Here is a 16,084-nt window from a genome sequence, read left to right on the forward strand (position 1 = left end):
CAGGCTTGTTGCTGTCCAATCCGTGCTCTCTGTCTAGGTGCCAGGCTGTGCTGTGCGGGTTGCGACGGTGCGCTGCTGATGCTCACTGACCGGCTAGTTAGTGTTGGCTTTAACTAGCAAAGTTTGTGCACAGGAGAAAAGATGACTGTGGGTCCCAGCAAGTCAAGAAGAAGACCGGTTCGTTCCTGATGAAGAGCTAGTTCTGAATAGTGATTCAACTGTCCACAGTTCCGACCTGTTCACGAGGCCTGCTGCTGGTGCTAACCTCGGGTGGATCCTCTGGTTACTCTCTGGCAACCTCCGCTTTAGACTCTTAGAACAAAGGAAAGTTCTGGCACTCGGACACACTGGCCGTTCCGTGGTTGTCCGGGCTGAGTCTCAGGATGGTCAGGAGGCGCGCTGTGAGAATGTCCTGCCCTTGGGAGCCTTCTGCTCCTGGGCTGTCCTGCCCTGGAATTCTCCTTTGAATTCCCTTTAGAAAACTCCACAGAAATCTCTACTGAATTCCCACTGAATCTCTCAGGCTCTCTGTGTTGCCTGTTTTTACCTGGAGGAACTTCAGCTCGTTGATTGGCTGAAAGTTCCATGGGCATCAGAGTCCCACGTGGGTTACTCGGCCCTACCAGTCCCTGATTGGTTGATCAAGGTGAGATATGAGTCACTTACTCCTGACACTTAGGAATGCAGTCCAGATGTCCATCTGGCACTCCCTAGACAGATAAGCGCCAATGGATGACCATTGATCATGATAGCCAGGCTTAGCTAAGTGCATCCCCCTTTGGGAGCTGTCCCTTATCAAGGGAAACCTTAAATCAGCCTGCATGAATAGTTTCTCTGTGGCTGCACCACAGAGATGAACAGAGAGATGAGGCCTAATTTGGGAAAGCTCAGAAACACTTAATTCTTTCTTATTAATAAGCCTCGCCGCTACACCGCCCAAAGCACTTCTAAAACAGGAGATTCGCGTTTGGGAAAACAGGTCTACGGGTCTGAAACCTGCTCCACGGAAAACAGCTCTGTTGCGCTTTTGATCAAAGGGAGATTCGCTGTTCTTACTTTTTGATGACATAACACCCAAAGGGGCTTCTTTGGAGCTGGATTCCAACCAGCATCCTTAAGTTTCTTGGCGGTATCCTTTACAGTCCTCTGTTCGGTCGACAAGGGACTGAAGGGGGCAGCTTTCCTCACACATACAGTGCAATGTACTGTAGTGTTCCCCTTAATTGAATTCGCAGTTCTGCATCAAACCTCTAACTCGTTTCCTTAGCTTGGATTTAAGCCACGAAGCAGGCTTCTACTGTATAAACGTCTAGAGGAATCACAAACTATTTGAGAGGCCACCATCCCAGGGGGAACTGACAAGTCTATCCCTAAACACCTAGCGCAGTCTCTCGAGAGACTGTCAAAAATCGCTTTCTCCGTTTGCGTTGCAAGTAAGTGAAAACGCGGTCTCAACCCAGAGCCACTTGGCAGCAGCGGCACGTAAATACCGTTACTGTTACTGCTCGATACCGACGTTAGCCTACTATACCATGTTCAGCCACCGCTAGAAAATGCACGGCTCTAGAACCGGAGCAAATGACAGGAGGGCCAACGCCGAACGGGCACACGTGTCAGACATGGAGCGCGACGAGGATGGGATTCGAACCCATGCGTGCAGAGCACAACGGATTAGCAGTCCATCGCCTTAACCACTCGGCCACCTCGTCGAGGGATCTGGGCTGTCCGGACATGGGTTGGCGCGCTCCAGATGATCTTTTTCTTTTTTTTCCCTCGTACTCGAGGGTCATTTTCCTGTTCCACGTGCGATTTCAACATTTTCCTTGGGAGATGCCAAGCCAGCAATTAATTCTCCAGGACCTTAATTCTCTTCTCTTGCAGCATGAGATCATGTCCTTCTTTTGGCTCCCTCCAGTTCTGATAAAAAATCTCATTCTTAGATTTGTTAATTTTTGCAGAGGAAGCCAAAGAGAAATGCTCACAACACTGCAGAGCTCTGCTAATTGAGGTACTGTCAGAGAGGAGCAGGGTGACGTCATCCATGTATAGAGATGTCTTTACCTCTCCTCCCCCACTTCCAGGCACTGGTATCCCATTAATGGCCTGATCCTGGCGCAAGGCACAGGCTAAGGGCTCCGTAGCCAAAACGAATAACAAAGGGGATAATGGGCAGCCCTGCCTCACTACTGAACAGACTTCAAAGGGGTGTGATCTATTGCCATTAACCATTACTCTGCTGTTGCTACCTGTGTACAGCAGGTTAATCCACTTTCTCATGATGGGGCCAAAATTCATGTGCTCAAGTACCGATGTTAAGTACTGCCGGTTTAGGCGGTCAAAGGCCTTTTCTAGGTCTACACCTAAAACGCACAGAGGGAGGGAGCGATCCTCTGAGTACAGACAGACATCCCTCAACAAGGCCAGGTTGTCGCTCATCAGGCGTCCTACTATCCCACAAGTCTGTTCTTTCCCTACCAGTGAGGCCACTACATTTTGTAGGCGCAGGAAAAGGGCTTTGGACAGGATCTTAGTGTCCACGCCTAACAGGCTGAGGGGTCTCCAGTTCTTTATGTCATTCTTTGCTCCTTTCTTAAACAAGAGAGAGATAGTGCCTTCTCTTAAGGAGTCAGGCAGCAATTCTGTCTTATAGCTTTCCTCGAATAGGAGCAGTAGCGGATCCTGAAGCAGATCCCAAAAGGTGCAATAAAATTCTTTAGGGAGCCCGTCAGCACCCGGAGTTTTCCCCTTCTGTAAGCTCTCCATAGCCTGTCTCAGCTCTTCTACTGTCAAATCCCTCTTAAGTACTTCCCTATCTTCTTCACTCAAAACGTTTTCTAGCTTTGAGGTAAAAAAATGAATTTCTTCATCCTTTACCTCTGTAGAGCTGTACAGTCTTGAGTAGAAGGCCTCGGTGCAGGAGAGGATAGCACTCGGCTCTGTTCTCTCTCGTCCCTCCTCATCAACTACACTTTCCATGACAGACTTGGAGCCTACCACTTTCCTGAAAAAGAAGCGAGTACACTTCTCATTTTCTTCCAAGAACTGCACTCTGCTTCTTAACAGCACTCCTCGACTACTTTCTTGGCTATGCTCCGGATGTCCTTTTTTAAAAGGGTGATATCCTCGAGCACATCGAAGCCACTGTGCAGCATCGTGTAGAGACGCTGCAGCTGCCTCTGTTTCCTGGCTAGCACTCCTCTCCGTCTGGCAGCAGCCTTCCTTCCCTCAGCCATGAAAAAGGCCTTTGTCCTCATCTTCACCTCCTCCCACCACTCTCCTACTGACCCGTACAGACACTGCAAGGACAGCCACTGTGATAGTTTCTCCTTGTAGCGGGATACTACCCCCTCGTTCTCTAGCAGCTTTGTGTTGAGTTTCCAGAGGCCTGGGCCAAAGACAGTCCCGCCCTGGAGTTCCACTCTACACCCTAAAGCCTGATGATCTGAGAAGAAGACAGGCTGAAGAGTGACCCCAACAACTTTCACTCTCTCTGAGACAAAGCAATAGTCAATTCTGGAGCTGCTATTCCTCCCTGACCATGTATATCCTGCTGTTGTGGGATATATACATCTATATGTGTCTGAGAGTTTAAAGTCTTGAACTAAGTTTTGCAGGGCCAGTGAGCTGGAATCCAATTTTATCGGAGAGCTAGACTGCCTGTCTGTGTGCTCTAAGATACAATTAAAATCCCCTCCCACTATCACGTCTGTGCTACTTAACAATAGGGGAGAGAGTGCCTTGAGTAGCTCCACCCTTCCTCCCACGTCAGTAGGACAATACACATTGATTAGCGGCAGGTTAACGGTCCCCCATTCCACATCCACACACAGCAACCTGCCATCTATGACCCTCTGAATACTTTTCAATTTGAAAGCCCATCCTTTGAAAAGAATGGCCACGCCAGAGGCTCTGTTGTTATTGTCCCCTGACCAAACAGAAGGCCCTTTATCCCACCTATCTTCAAAGCTTTTATACCTCTCTTGATAGGCTAAAGCACACTCCTGCAACATCAACACATCTCCCTCTCTCTGCTGGAGGTAATCAAAGACACACTGGCATTTAACTCTGTCATTGATACCTCTGGTGTTAAGAGAAATTATGTTTAGAGCCATATTACATAAGAAAGTGGAACCAGTCTTTACAAAACACATTTCTCTTCGGTCTCACCTGTTACCTTCTCTTTTTCTTTTTCTTCTTACCAATTTCCTGCCAGCCATCCTCTGAATGAGCCTTCATCAGGGTGGCAGCAGTAAAAGCGTTCACGGAGTCCATTTCAAGGAAGGGGGTAGAAGGAGGGGTGGAGGGGTTCCAGCTGTCCCCATCGCCATGCTCTCCTTCCTCCTCGCTCGGGGAGAAAACAGAGTCATTTTTCCTTTTCCTCAAGTCCAGCTCCTGGGAGCACCGAGGGGAAAGGGGTGCAGCCGATGCACCAGTCTCCTCTTCCCCCTCAACCACCAGCTGTTGCAGATCCTCCGTGATGGACTGGATGGAGGAGAGGAGGGCATCTGTAGCACTTGCAGAGTCTGAGAAAAGCAGCTCCGCTGAATCCTGGGTATCCTCGCTGGACCCGCTCCACCGGGGGGCCCCACACTGGCCCTCGTTCTGAGGAGCAGGAGTGGGGGAGGGGTCCTCGCTGTTCTCTGGGGTTTTCAAACCCTCGTGCTTGTCTGGTGCAGTCTGCGGTTGTGGGGGCGTAGTGGATTTCTCTTCCACCGGCCCCGGAGCCACAGCAGGACTGATCCTGGCTGGAGGCTGAGACTCTTTGTCCAACAAGGGTTCTTTGTTTGACTTGTTGTTTGCTTTGGCTTTTTCAGGCCGGTTTGGCTGAAACAAGCACTGCCTCATCCTTTCTCATTTTGAGTTTATAGGCGTAGGCGTGAGGGCAGTTCTTAAAAACGTGTCCTTCCGAGCCACATAAATTGCACTTTGGCAGCATTGAACAGTCAGAGGCTTAATGTCCCTGTTTGCCACAGGTCTTGCAGCATTTCACAGTGCAGGACGATGCCAGGTGTCCCACAGCACCACAGCGCCGACACACCTTTGGTTGTCCCACATAAAAAACATAGCCATTGCAGGCGCCCAGCCGGATTGTAGAGGGCAGGTGCCTTAAGCCTCCATTTACATTGTCCGGTAGCAAGCGAACCTCGAATTTCCTTGTTCCTGTTTTTATACCGTCAACATCTCTAACCTCAGTTCCATGGTGGACGGTGCAGTACTGCTTAAGCCAGGTGTGAATGTCCTCCGTCTTTGCCATTTCCGAGAACATAACAACCTCTCTCTCTGTGTCAGAGGCTGCAAGTTGATCTTCTCAAGGGCAGGAACTTTCCCTCTTTTTGCCTCAAACACATCCACACATTGTTCAAACAGAGAATAGGTAGCAAAAACAACCTCAAATGCTTTCTGACCTGGGAGAGCGAAGATGAAATACAAGTGCCGAGGTTCAAAGCCAAGTTCCTTCTGTAACACTTTTCTGCTGAACTGCATACGATCCATGAAGAGGTCATCCAAAAGCTCAAAACGTACAGCATTCTTGCGGGATCCAAAGGTTGCCATCTCAAACTGCAAAACAAACACTGCTTCCACAAAACAAGAAAACAATCCAACTACTCCAACTACAGGCTGATCAAGGTATCTCCCCTGCCAGGTAAGCCGAGAGCCGCAGGCGATGAGCCCGGAGCTGAACGGGCCCCACTGGCTCGTTTGTAAGGCCAGGTGCATTGCCAACCACGACCGGCAGGGGAGAGGACTTGAAGGCGGCCTGGGCTCCTGCAGCTGTCCAGCCACGCACTCTGGTTTCTCTTCATCTCGTACAAATCTTTTGCCTTTTACTAAAGATTTCCATGGAGAGGAGCATGAATGAGTTCCATACAATTTTTGTGCTTCCCTGCCTTTGGGTGGGGCGCAGCTGGGCTGGTCAAAGAGAGAAAACAAAACCGCTCACAATCGCTCTTATTACGGCGACTGTGGCCTTCTGCTCTGCGAGTCCTCGGTCTCCGCCTGTCTGATTGGCGCTCTTTTCTTTGGGGGGCGGGAAGTGTCCGGCCGCAAATATGAAGCGTTACAGCAACGACATGCCATGAGACGATTGATAACGATTTCCATAGGATCCCCGCGGTTGCCTGGCTACCGTCAGCTTTGCGCAGTGGCAGTATCGTAGCCTGTGAGGTTTAGCCGAGGCGCGATTATTGCTAGTTGAAAACTTTTCCCAATACCCCGCTTCCGCCGGTTTCCAATACAATCGGCGAAAGCAATTTTTGAGCAAGGTGTTTAAAGACAGATTTTGTCATGGTAACATCATGGTAGAAAGAAACAAGCTTGTTACGTCTCAACAGAAACGCTCTTTAGCTCTTTCAGCGTTATGCAGAGAACAGCGTCTGTCGAGATCACTTTTGAGTCAGCGCGAAACGCCGTGTGCTGTCAGTTTGATTTCATATTGCTCGTAGCGGCGCCCGGCTTTTGTCTGTCAAACGTTAGGTTGCGCTTCTTCATGCTGCATCGTCGGCATGAGTGGAGCTCTTTAAACGTCTGTACTTACTGCGCCCCATAAGAAATTGTTTGTCCCCGTTCAAAAGAGATTGTGCGATGTCCTGCTGCGTTCACAAAGCAAACCTTTGACAGTTTGAAAAGAGGAATTTATTCTGCTTCCTGTGCGTGCAGTAGTTACAAAGTTGAACGTCTTTACACGATCTGCTGCAGTTTTCAGTGGGCGGGCTTTGTCAGATGGCTTTGAAAAACGCACTGTGTTTCGGCTCGGGAAACATCATGAGCAGTGTCCTGCATGTTTTCTGTGTATAGCTGTCTTTTAACGCATACAGAATTCATTCGAAATCATTGATTTCTCCAATTAACAAGGGTCCCTTTTTGAACCTGCGAGAAGCATTCTTTCAATGTAAAAGATTTACTCCGAGGAAAGGCAGCATGACATTGAGAGTAGCTCAAGCTTTCAGCACCCGTATCGGACTGCGTGTATGCAGACACCGCTCAGAATCCCCTGTAAGATTCTCCCTCAATTCCGTTGTGCAGTGCTTTACCTCTTTCAAAAGGCTTCACTTTCCTAGTCACATTCCAAGACTCATCGAACCCGGGCTGTTTCCTCCAGCGGTATAGTATTGCAGTGAGACAGCACGATGCCTGCAAGACTATGTCACGCTAAACGCCACAGATTGTGTTTGTCCCTTCGTGTCAGTCGTCCTGCAGCCACGGGAAGTGGGACACAAACATGCTGCAATGCTTTCAGGACGTTTGGATTTGTTTGTGCAACATCCGAGAAGAGTACTTGTGGCTTGAATGTGAACTGTACGTGCCCGCCCCCTTTCCTCTGTAGTGCATGAGTTCCTCCCGGCATGCCCTTCGTCATTGTTCTGTCATCTTGTATTTAAAGGGTTGTATTTCTGCTGCTGAAAATAAGCAACGGTTTTCTCACAACGCCCTTTGTTCCCGACGGAGCCCTTGTCTGTCATGAAATTCTTTAAAACCTCAAGCTAGAAGAAGAAGACGACAAATATGAAGCGTTACAGCAAAACATGCCATGAGACGATTGATAACGATTTCCATAGGATCCCCGCGGTTGCCTGGCAACCGTCAGCTTTGCGCATTGGCAGTATCGTAGCCTGTGAGGTTTAGCCGAGGCGCGATTATTGCTAGTTGAAAACTTTTCCCAATACCCCGCTTCCGCCGGTTTGCAATACAATCGGCGAAAGCAATTTTTGACAGTCTCGTCAGAGCGTGACATAGTCTTGCAGGCATCGTGCTGTCTAACTGCAATACTATACCGCTAGAGGAAACAGCCCGGGTTCAATGAGCCTTGGAATGTTACTAGGAAAGTGAAGCCTTTTGAAAGAGGTAATGTCGACGCTTTTTTAACAGAGCACCAAAAAAGCGTCTTTTTTCAAGGCAGGGGTACTGAGCATTGTTGGTTCAGTGGTAGAATTCTCGCTTCCCACGCGGGAGGCTCTGGTTCGATTCCCAGCCAAAGCAGTGGCTTTTGCAGCGAGCGGCTCCATCACTTGCATCCCCTTGCAACTCGCACCTCCTGTCGTTGTATTCTGGCGCAAGCAAAGAAGCGCACCTCTTTGCTGTTCCTGGTTGTTTTAAAACGCCAAATCGCTTGTACCCGCTGCCTTGGAAATAAATTCTTCAGCGTCTGCAAATGGCATTTTGCAGCTGGAAGCAGATGTCGACGCGTTTTGCACAGAGCACCAAAAAAGCGTCTTTTTTGAAGGTCCAGGCACTGAGCATTGGTGATTTAGTGGTAGAATTCTCACCTGCCACGTGGGAGGCTTGGGTTCGATTCCCGGCCAATGCAGTAGCTTTTGCAGCGAGCGGCTCCATCACTTGCATCCCCTTGCAACTCGCAACTGAAAACCCACTGAAGCAAAGCAGGTGTTAGCCAGGTCAGTACCCGGATGAGGGTGAGCTACAGGGAAAGACAAAGTTTCCAGCTGGAAGCGGTGTTAATGGTGCCGGTGGGGGGGCGCTCACCCTGAGGTCTGTGCGCGTCCCAATGCCCCAGCATAGTGACGGAGACGCTGTGTTGTAAAAGGGCGCTGTCTCTTTGGTGAGATGTAAAACCGAGGTCACAGCGCTCTGTGGTCATTAAAAATTACCACCAAAACTTTTGACAAAAGCTCTTGGTAATTGATGGTCTTCAATAATGCTTCTCCTTTAGGTACAATTTAAATCAGCTGAAAAATGCTGTGAAATGGGGGGTCACTTCACGCTAGTGTAGGATTTGGGTTACAAGAACCATGAAACTGCACGAGAAAGCCCGTACACTGAATTAGCAACATCGACACCAAGAGAAAGGATGACAAATGGCTTTTATCTGGAACTTTTCATGTCCAAGGAGCTCAAAGTGCTTTCTGTGTACAACAGGGCCACTGAACTCCACACTGGCCACTGAACCACAGCAGTGGCTTGCTGGCTTGACATCTCCCAAGGAAAATGTTGAAATCGCATGTGGAACAGGAAAATGACCCTCGAGTATGAGGGAAAAAAAAAGAAAAAGATCAACTGGAGTGCGCCAACCCATGTCAGGACAGCCCAGTTTTGTTGATGAGGTGGCCGAGTGGTTAAGGCGATGGACTGTTAATCCATTGTGCTCTGCACACATGGGGTCAAATCCCATCCTTGTTGCTCTCCATGTCTGACACGTGTGCCCGTTCAGTGTTGGCCCTCCCGTTCTTTGCTCCGGTACTAGAGCCGTACATTTTCTAGCGGTGGCTGAACATGGTATAGTAGGCTAACGTCGGTATCGAGCAGTGACAGTAACAGTATTTACATGCCGCTGCTGCCAAGTGGCTCTGGGTTGAGACCGCATTTTCACTTACTTGCAACGCAAACGGAGAAAGCGATTTTTGACAGTCTCTCGAGAGACTGCGCTAGGTGTTTAGGGATAGACTTTGTCAGGTCCCCCTGGGATGGTGGCCTCTCAAATAGTTTGTGATTCCTCTAGAAGTTTATACAGTAGAAGCCTGCTTCGTGGCTTAAATCCAAGCTAATGTAACGAGTTAGAGGTCTGATGCAGAACTGCGAATTCAATGAACGGGAACAGTACAGTACATTGCACTGTATGTGTGAGGAAAGCTGCCCCCTTCTGTCCCTTGTCGACCGAACAGAGGACTGTAAAGGATACCGCCAAGAAACTTAAGGATGCTGGTTGGAATCCAGCTCCAAAGAAGCCCCTTTGGGTGTTATGTCATCAAAAAGTATGAACAGTGAATCTCCCTTTGATCAAAAGCGCAACAGAGCTGTTTTCTGTGGAGCACGTTTCAGACCCGTAGACCTGTTTTATTTGTAGGGCAGGGCGCATTCCCAAACGCGAATCTCCTGTTTTAGAAATGCTTTGGGCGGCGTGAAGTGAAAATAAGAAGTGGGCTCCAGATGCACATGGAAGCAATCAAGTGTTTCATCCGAGCTGTTTCAAAGACTGCCCAAGAGCCTTCCTTTCACAGAGGCGCAACGATTAATGATGGGGGTGCACCCTTCAATGCGCCTTACGACTGTAGGGAGTGATTGAGACGATTCGTAGCGTGTGCTCATTTCTCTCTATTCCCTGTGTTGCAGTGGTAGGATGACGTAAATTACTGCTTCGACACGTAACGGCATTATAATCAAGTGCAGGAGCTGAGCCACGGCGCCCCAGGAGTGTTGTCCTTTTGCAGCCACTTAGACACACCTTTAGAAAAACATTTTGTTAACAGGCATTCTGCCTCAGCCTAAACACCTATAGCTTGCAAAGCGCATGCTATTAGACAGGCACCTCTGCAAGATCTTAAGAGTCTCTTAAACTAGTGATAGTAAGGTATTCCCAATGGGCGATGTTCGGCTTTCAAATCATCTCTCCGTGGAAGCGCCGAGATGCAGCTGTTTATGGCTTAGAAGCAGCTGACTGTTTCACTACCTAGCTGATCACTGTCAGTCAGGGAGCTTAGAGGTGAAAAGCCTGTCTAAGAGACAATTCGCCGTCGATCAGTTCAATATGTTCCGTACCAGCTCGGCGCACCCGAGATCATCTTGGTAGCCGTGTAGCTCATATGAGTGAGAGCGTGTGTGTGTACCACCGTGATTGGATGCCGGCCCTTCTCAAGTCACAGTAAACCTTCTGCTCAAAAAAAGTGAGCTAAAACCTCACTCTGCACAGTAAAACCTCAAAAAAAGTGAGGTTTTATTTAATCTCTGACCAAGGGAAACGTTTCATTTTTTCAAAGAAATGTTTGTTAAAAAATGAAGTCATAGTTCTATGGGATTCAATCAGAGACCGTGCGATATGGAAGTCAGGAACCTAACCCACAGCGCCAACAGCACAGTCACGTGCTGAGTGCTGAAAAAGCACTACAGAAACATTATCGACAGACAATGTACAGTGTGTACTATTCTTGTGTTGCGGTACATGAATATAATTATATCGTTATTAATTTCTAATTTATAACTTTATAAATTTACTTTATAAATTTATTAACGTTATTAATTAATTTCACGACGCACAGACAGGGCGCGGGGAGCTGCCGCCTGCAAACACAGCTCCAGGCAGGACTCCACTCCGCAGGAGCCGCAGAAAAGAGGAGATGGGCAGAGACCTGAGCTGCTGTTGCTGCAGACGCTGTCTTTTCTGCACTCGGGGTAGGAGTGAATGTTGAGTTGCCCTTAGAAATGAAGCAGAGCACTTCAACGGCACGGGTGTGTGTGTGTGCGTGCGCCTGGTGAGTCTGGGAGACAGATCGAACCTGGGCTAAAAGAGAGGGGGCTTAGCCCTCTTCCATTTGTTAGTTCAAAGTTGTACAACCCATTTGTATCTGCTAGGCGGCGCAGTCATCGTGCACAAAGAACGCTTTGAAAAGCATCAAAGGCAAGTCATTCCGAGTTGGTCGTTTGTGTTTTCCGTTCAGACGCGAAATGCTGAAATGATCTCTCGGCTCCTCGGTTGTCATTTCTGCTCCGTAAAGGAATCACAGCACGCGTCGGCTTCCAGCACGGTGGGTCGGGACACGATGCCGGGGGTCGGAGAGTGTGATGTCTTCCTCGTTAGTATAGTGGCAAGTATCCCCGCCTGTCACGCGGGAGACCGGGGTTCGATTCCCCGACGGGGAGTAGCTTTTCTTTTACCTCCTTAGAGAAAGGACTGCCTTTCACTTCTCTGTTTTCTAACACAGCGTCGTGCGCCTTTTCATTGCTCTCGCTTTCAGAGCCTCCGCACGGCACACGACTCGACATCAGGAAGCACATTGAAGTGAAAGCAGGGAGCGCTGCGACATGCACTGTGCAGATCCCGCCACACTAAGAGGTGAGTGGGTCTGTTCGATGCACAAAGAACGCTTTGATAAGCGTCAAAGGCAAGTCATTCCGAGTTGGTCGTTTGTGTTTTCCGTTCAGACGCGAAATGCTGAAATGATCTCTCGGCTCCTCAGTTGTCATTTCTGCTCCGTAAAGGAATCACAGCACGAGTCGGCTTCCAGCACGGTGGGTCAGGACACGATGCCGGGGGTCGGAGAGAGCGATGTCTTCCTCGGTAGTATAGGACCTGCCACCTGTCCCCACCTGTCACGCGGGAGACCGGGGTACATCAGGACGCGCAGTGAAGTTAAAGCAGGATGCGCTGCGACATGCACTGTGCAGATCCCGCCACACTAAGAGGTGAGTGGGTCTGTTCGATCACAGCGCTAGGCGAATCCCCAATCCCCTCTTGTGCGTGGCGACAGAAGAAGTCTGGTCTGTTTCCGCCTGGTTTCGAACCGGGGACCTTTCGCGTGTGAGGCAAACATGATAACCACTACACTACGGAAACGGTGGTAAGATGTGCCCAGCGGCCCAGTGCTGAGCTTCGCCAATGCGACTCAGCTGCTTCCAGTGCCTTTATTGGGGTGCGCTGATGGACCATGCTCTCTCTCCAGAGACCAGCACGCCTGTCATGGACGGAGCAGGAAAGACGGCGCCACATTCTACAGCCCTCTCCACTCAATCGACGAAATCGGGCTACTGAAGTGGAGAAAATCGCCTCTCCAGAAAGTGCAAATATCATCTTGGAGAGTATAAATCCTATTGCCGAAGGTCAGCCCTGTCTACCAGAGTAACCCTCCCACCTCCTGCAGCGATGGTCAGCTCGTCTCACACGCGAGAAGTTTCGGCTGGAAACAAGCGCCCCCTCTTCTCGCACGTTTTGCACGTTGAGTAGTTTTAATGCGGCTCCTTCGTACACAGTGCTGATCTTTTGGAAAGCAGGAGGCAAAATTGACACGTTCCCATACCGGGAGTCGAACCCGGGCCGCCTGGGTGAAAACCAGGAATCCTAGCCGCTAGACCATATGGGAGTGCACAACCCTTCTGTTCCGGGCATCATGCAAGCAAACTACATAAATATGAGAAAACACGCAAGAGAGTTGTCACTCAGAGTGTCGAAGGGTCGATGTATACTGGGACTCAGTTGAAATGCAACGTCAGGACTTTTCCGAATTATGTCACACGAAGAGAGCACAGCCTTTTCCGCCCTGCCACGTGTGTATCGGTAACTCGCCGTGATCGTATAGTGGTCAGTACTTTGTGTTGTGGCCGCAACAACCCCGGTTCGAATCCGGGTCACGGCAGAATAGGGGCGTCTGCTTTTACTACTTGCACGAATGAAGGCAAAAAAAAGCCAATTGATGTGAACGAACGGCGCTTTACAGAGGAGTACTGCCTGACTGGATCGTTGATGAACGACAGAGGCCACTCCGACCTCTTCTCGGGTTTCTTCAATGACTTACTAAGGATCTTCTTCACATTCGCCCATGCAGGGGAAGCCAGTTACACCAAAGCAAACGCAGGAAAGTGCATTTCAAGCAGAGACCAGGAGGGACCTGTTTACACCAAGAGTGGTCGGAATATGGAACAATGCACCCAGCCCTGTTGCTGGAGTCGATTCTTGATTAGATCTTGGGCTTACTAAGAGGCCCCCGCTGGATACTAATCTTTCTGTTGTTCTCGCAGGTGTTGCGCTGCTTTTGAGCCGACAGAGCTCGTCTTGGTCTGTCGGGATAGCCCAATTGCAAATGTTTGGCTCCAGGTACAGAAGGAATGTGCGTTTGGTACAAGAGTGCATGAAGGCACCGGAAATACATTGGGATCAAATGACTGGTGGTTCAAGACCTCTGTGAAGTGCAGGAGCGTGCAAGAAGAGGCTGTTTTCACCCGGTCTCGAACCTGGGACCTTTCGCATGTTAGGCAAACGTGATAACCACTACACTACGGAAACCTGTAGGGTTTGTTGCTGGTGTATCGCTTGCGTTTCGGGCTGAAAAAGGGAAGCGTCACTTTAGGCAGGGGGCGCTGGAGAGAGGAACAAAGGGCGCGATGAAACAAAAAACCGAAACCCGGGATCGAGCCAGGGACCTTTAGAACATACTCTCACGAATCGTTAGAATACGTGCGTTTCATCATCAATTGCGTAACAACCACATTCGTTCGACTTGAGCCATCAAGCTCATAGTTTTCAAATCTTGAAAGCTGTCATTGAGCACATCATAGTGTGCAGTACGCCCCGTAACTTGCGTACTTCAACAGAAAGAAGAGCAGACAGCTCCATAAATATGCGAGGCGCAGAGAGTGCAAGGCGAGCCGCACACGTTTCGGTGGCTGAGAGAGGGCAGTTTTTGCTTCTGCATTTCCCAAGTAAGGACGCATGACAACAAGCGATCGCGGTGCTCATTTACGACATAGTGGTGATGAGTTTTCACTACGTGTTCTTTTGAACGAGCAATGAGGTTGCTGCCTTGGACAGCTGACTGCACGCTCTCATTGTGCCACGTGATGAGTATTCACCAGGCTCGTTCAGTCATTAGTCACATTCCATCGTTTGCCATAAGCAGATGCTGCAAGGTGATGTGGATATCAATTCCCAGTCTTGTGGACGAGGACAAAAAGAGCACACAAGGGCTCATCCGCGAGTTGAACCCAGGACCTCCCACACCCTAAGCGAGAATCATATCCCTAAACCAATGAGCCACGGCGGCACTTGCCATTTTATTCTGTCAACGAGCTTGAGGACGGGGGAGAGGCATCATTCGCTCGTCCAGTCAGACCTTCATCAATAAGTCAAGAAAGCTGCAATTACACGACTGCCTTGCAGACGAAGGGCAGTGAACTGCAACTGGTAAGAGGGGAACAAGCGGCACTAGGCGACACCGAGGCATAACCCCAGCAAGGGGGGTTAGCTTGCATGGTACAGCGCTTGCTTTGCACGCGAGAGGTAGCGGGATCATTTCCCACGTCCTCCAGGTGTGTGCTTAGAGCTTGATGTGCCGAAAGGTGTCCTTTAGCCTGTGGTCACGCCTTGTATGGAAAGCGTCATGCAGCTGTCAATCATTTCGCAGCCACGCCCCCTCTTCATCTTCTCTCTGCCTTAAGCGTCTCCGCCACTCTCTCTTGACATTTCATGTCAGCATGTCAGAAGTCCGAGTGACGTTTTTAATGGCTGAGTGAGGGCACGATGCTGAAGCAGAGAGGCCACTTCAGCCAGAGAGACTTGTGCTAGGTGAGATCTGAAAAACGGACTCGCAACAGAAACAGACCAAAAAAGTATCGGTGAGATCAAAAGGCAAATGCAACATCCAGCAGAGGGCGTCTAAAGATTAGGGAACGGGCGACTGAAATCCATATGAGGCAAACTTTCCGGCTGTGTACTGCAGCTGGCCTCGTAGGCGTAGTTGGTAGCGCGTCAGTCTCATCGTCTGAAGGTCCTGAGTTTGATTCTCACACGGGGCAGGGCTGCTTCCTCTCTTGTTCTTTTCAAACACTTGCGGCAACTGTTCGCTCATAACCACGTCTGGAATGCGTGACCTTTACACGGGGGAGAAGCAATGCCGCATCCCTTTTCTAAAGAACATTCACATTCAGAAATAAGTCAAGAAATTTGCCATTACTTTAGCTCGCGCTTCTGTCAGCCTGCCCATGTTGCCAAAGAAAGATTCACTCGGCGTCAACATGACAGAACAGCGATCACTTGAAAACACTGTTCCACACTCCGTAAGCAAGAACTTCAGTGTTTGCAGTCACCCGATATGCCGATAGTCAAAGGAGCACAAAACACGAAGCGTCAAAAGACAAGATGAGTTGATGGAAAGAGCGTTGAATTGATGAGCACAAAAGTTCACCTCGTACAATAGGCAACGAAGGTCCCGGCGTCATCATCGCACTTGAAAGGACTGCCTTGCAGACTAAGGGCAGTGGGAGGTTGCTGTTTTGAGATGGAGGCATTGGGATGGTGGGCCGAGATCTATTCTTCTTAAGGAATTCTTCATCGTGAAAGATCGGTCCACAGGTCATCCAAAGAACTTACAAATTTTTGGGACTCAGGGAATCACGTGCTTCCGGAAGGGAGTGAAGTGCTCAAACACATGACATGCCCCCTTGATCTCACATGCACAATTCTGCTGCAACATGCACAGCTACCGTCCACACCAGGCAGTGGGGCTTCAGCAGAATTTGCTACGCTACCTGCAATTACATATCCAGCTGCACACATATACATGGCCCCTCTGTCCTTTTCAGGATCTCAAAAAAAAGCATAGCGTGGTTTTCCTGCAACCTGATTGACCGCATCTCCCTCAGAATG

General features: G+C 49.4%; 7 non-coding genes across 7 annotated transcripts; 5 read left to right on the forward strand and 2 right to left on the reverse strand.

Moving 5' to 3' along the window:
• Positions 1–1,627: 1,627 nt before the first annotated feature.
• Positions 1,628–1,709, reverse strand: trnas-gcu (transfer RNA serine (anticodon GCU)). The gene has a single exon. It is a non-coding gene; the product is annotated as a tRNA-Ser (tRNA).
• A 4,075-nt stretch (positions 1,710–5,784) lies between these two features.
• Positions 5,785–5,901, forward strand: LOC138236072 (U5 spliceosomal RNA). The gene has a single exon (XR_011188472.1). It is a non-coding gene; the product is annotated as a U5 spliceosomal RNA (small nuclear RNA).
• Positions 5,902–6,131: 230 nt separating this feature from the next.
• LOC138236039 (U4 spliceosomal RNA) lies at positions 6,132–6,276 on the forward strand. Its single transcript, XR_011188440.1, has one exon. It is a non-coding gene; the product is annotated as a U4 spliceosomal RNA (small nuclear RNA).
• A 1,307-nt stretch (positions 6,277–7,583) lies between these two features.
• LOC138236141 (U4 spliceosomal RNA) lies at positions 7,584–7,725 on the forward strand. Its single transcript, XR_011188535.1, has one exon. It is a non-coding gene; the product is annotated as a U4 spliceosomal RNA (small nuclear RNA).
• A 3,792-nt stretch (positions 7,726–11,517) lies between these two features.
• trnad-guc (transfer RNA aspartic acid (anticodon GUC)) lies at positions 11,518–11,589 on the forward strand. Its single transcript has one exon. It is a non-coding gene; the product is annotated as a tRNA-Asp (tRNA).
• Positions 11,590–12,734: 1,145 nt separating this feature from the next.
• trnae-uuc (transfer RNA glutamic acid (anticodon UUC)) lies at positions 12,735–12,806 on the reverse strand. Its single transcript has one exon. It is a non-coding gene; the product is annotated as a tRNA-Glu (tRNA).
• Positions 12,807–13,007: 201 nt separating this feature from the next.
• On the forward strand, positions 13,008–13,079 carry trnah-gug (transfer RNA histidin (anticodon GUG)). Its single transcript has one exon. It is a non-coding gene; the product is annotated as a tRNA-His (tRNA).
• The last annotated feature ends 3,005 nt before the right edge of the window (positions 13,080–16,084 follow it).

Source organism: Lepisosteus oculatus, unplaced genomic scaffold, assembly GCF_040954835.1.
Source record: "Lepisosteus oculatus isolate fLepOcu1 unplaced genomic scaffold, fLepOcu1.hap2 HAP2_SCAFFOLD_87, whole genome shotgun sequence".
In the NCBI taxonomy this organism is placed as follows: domain Eukaryota; kingdom Metazoa; phylum Chordata; class Actinopteri; order Semionotiformes; family Lepisosteidae; genus Lepisosteus; species Lepisosteus oculatus.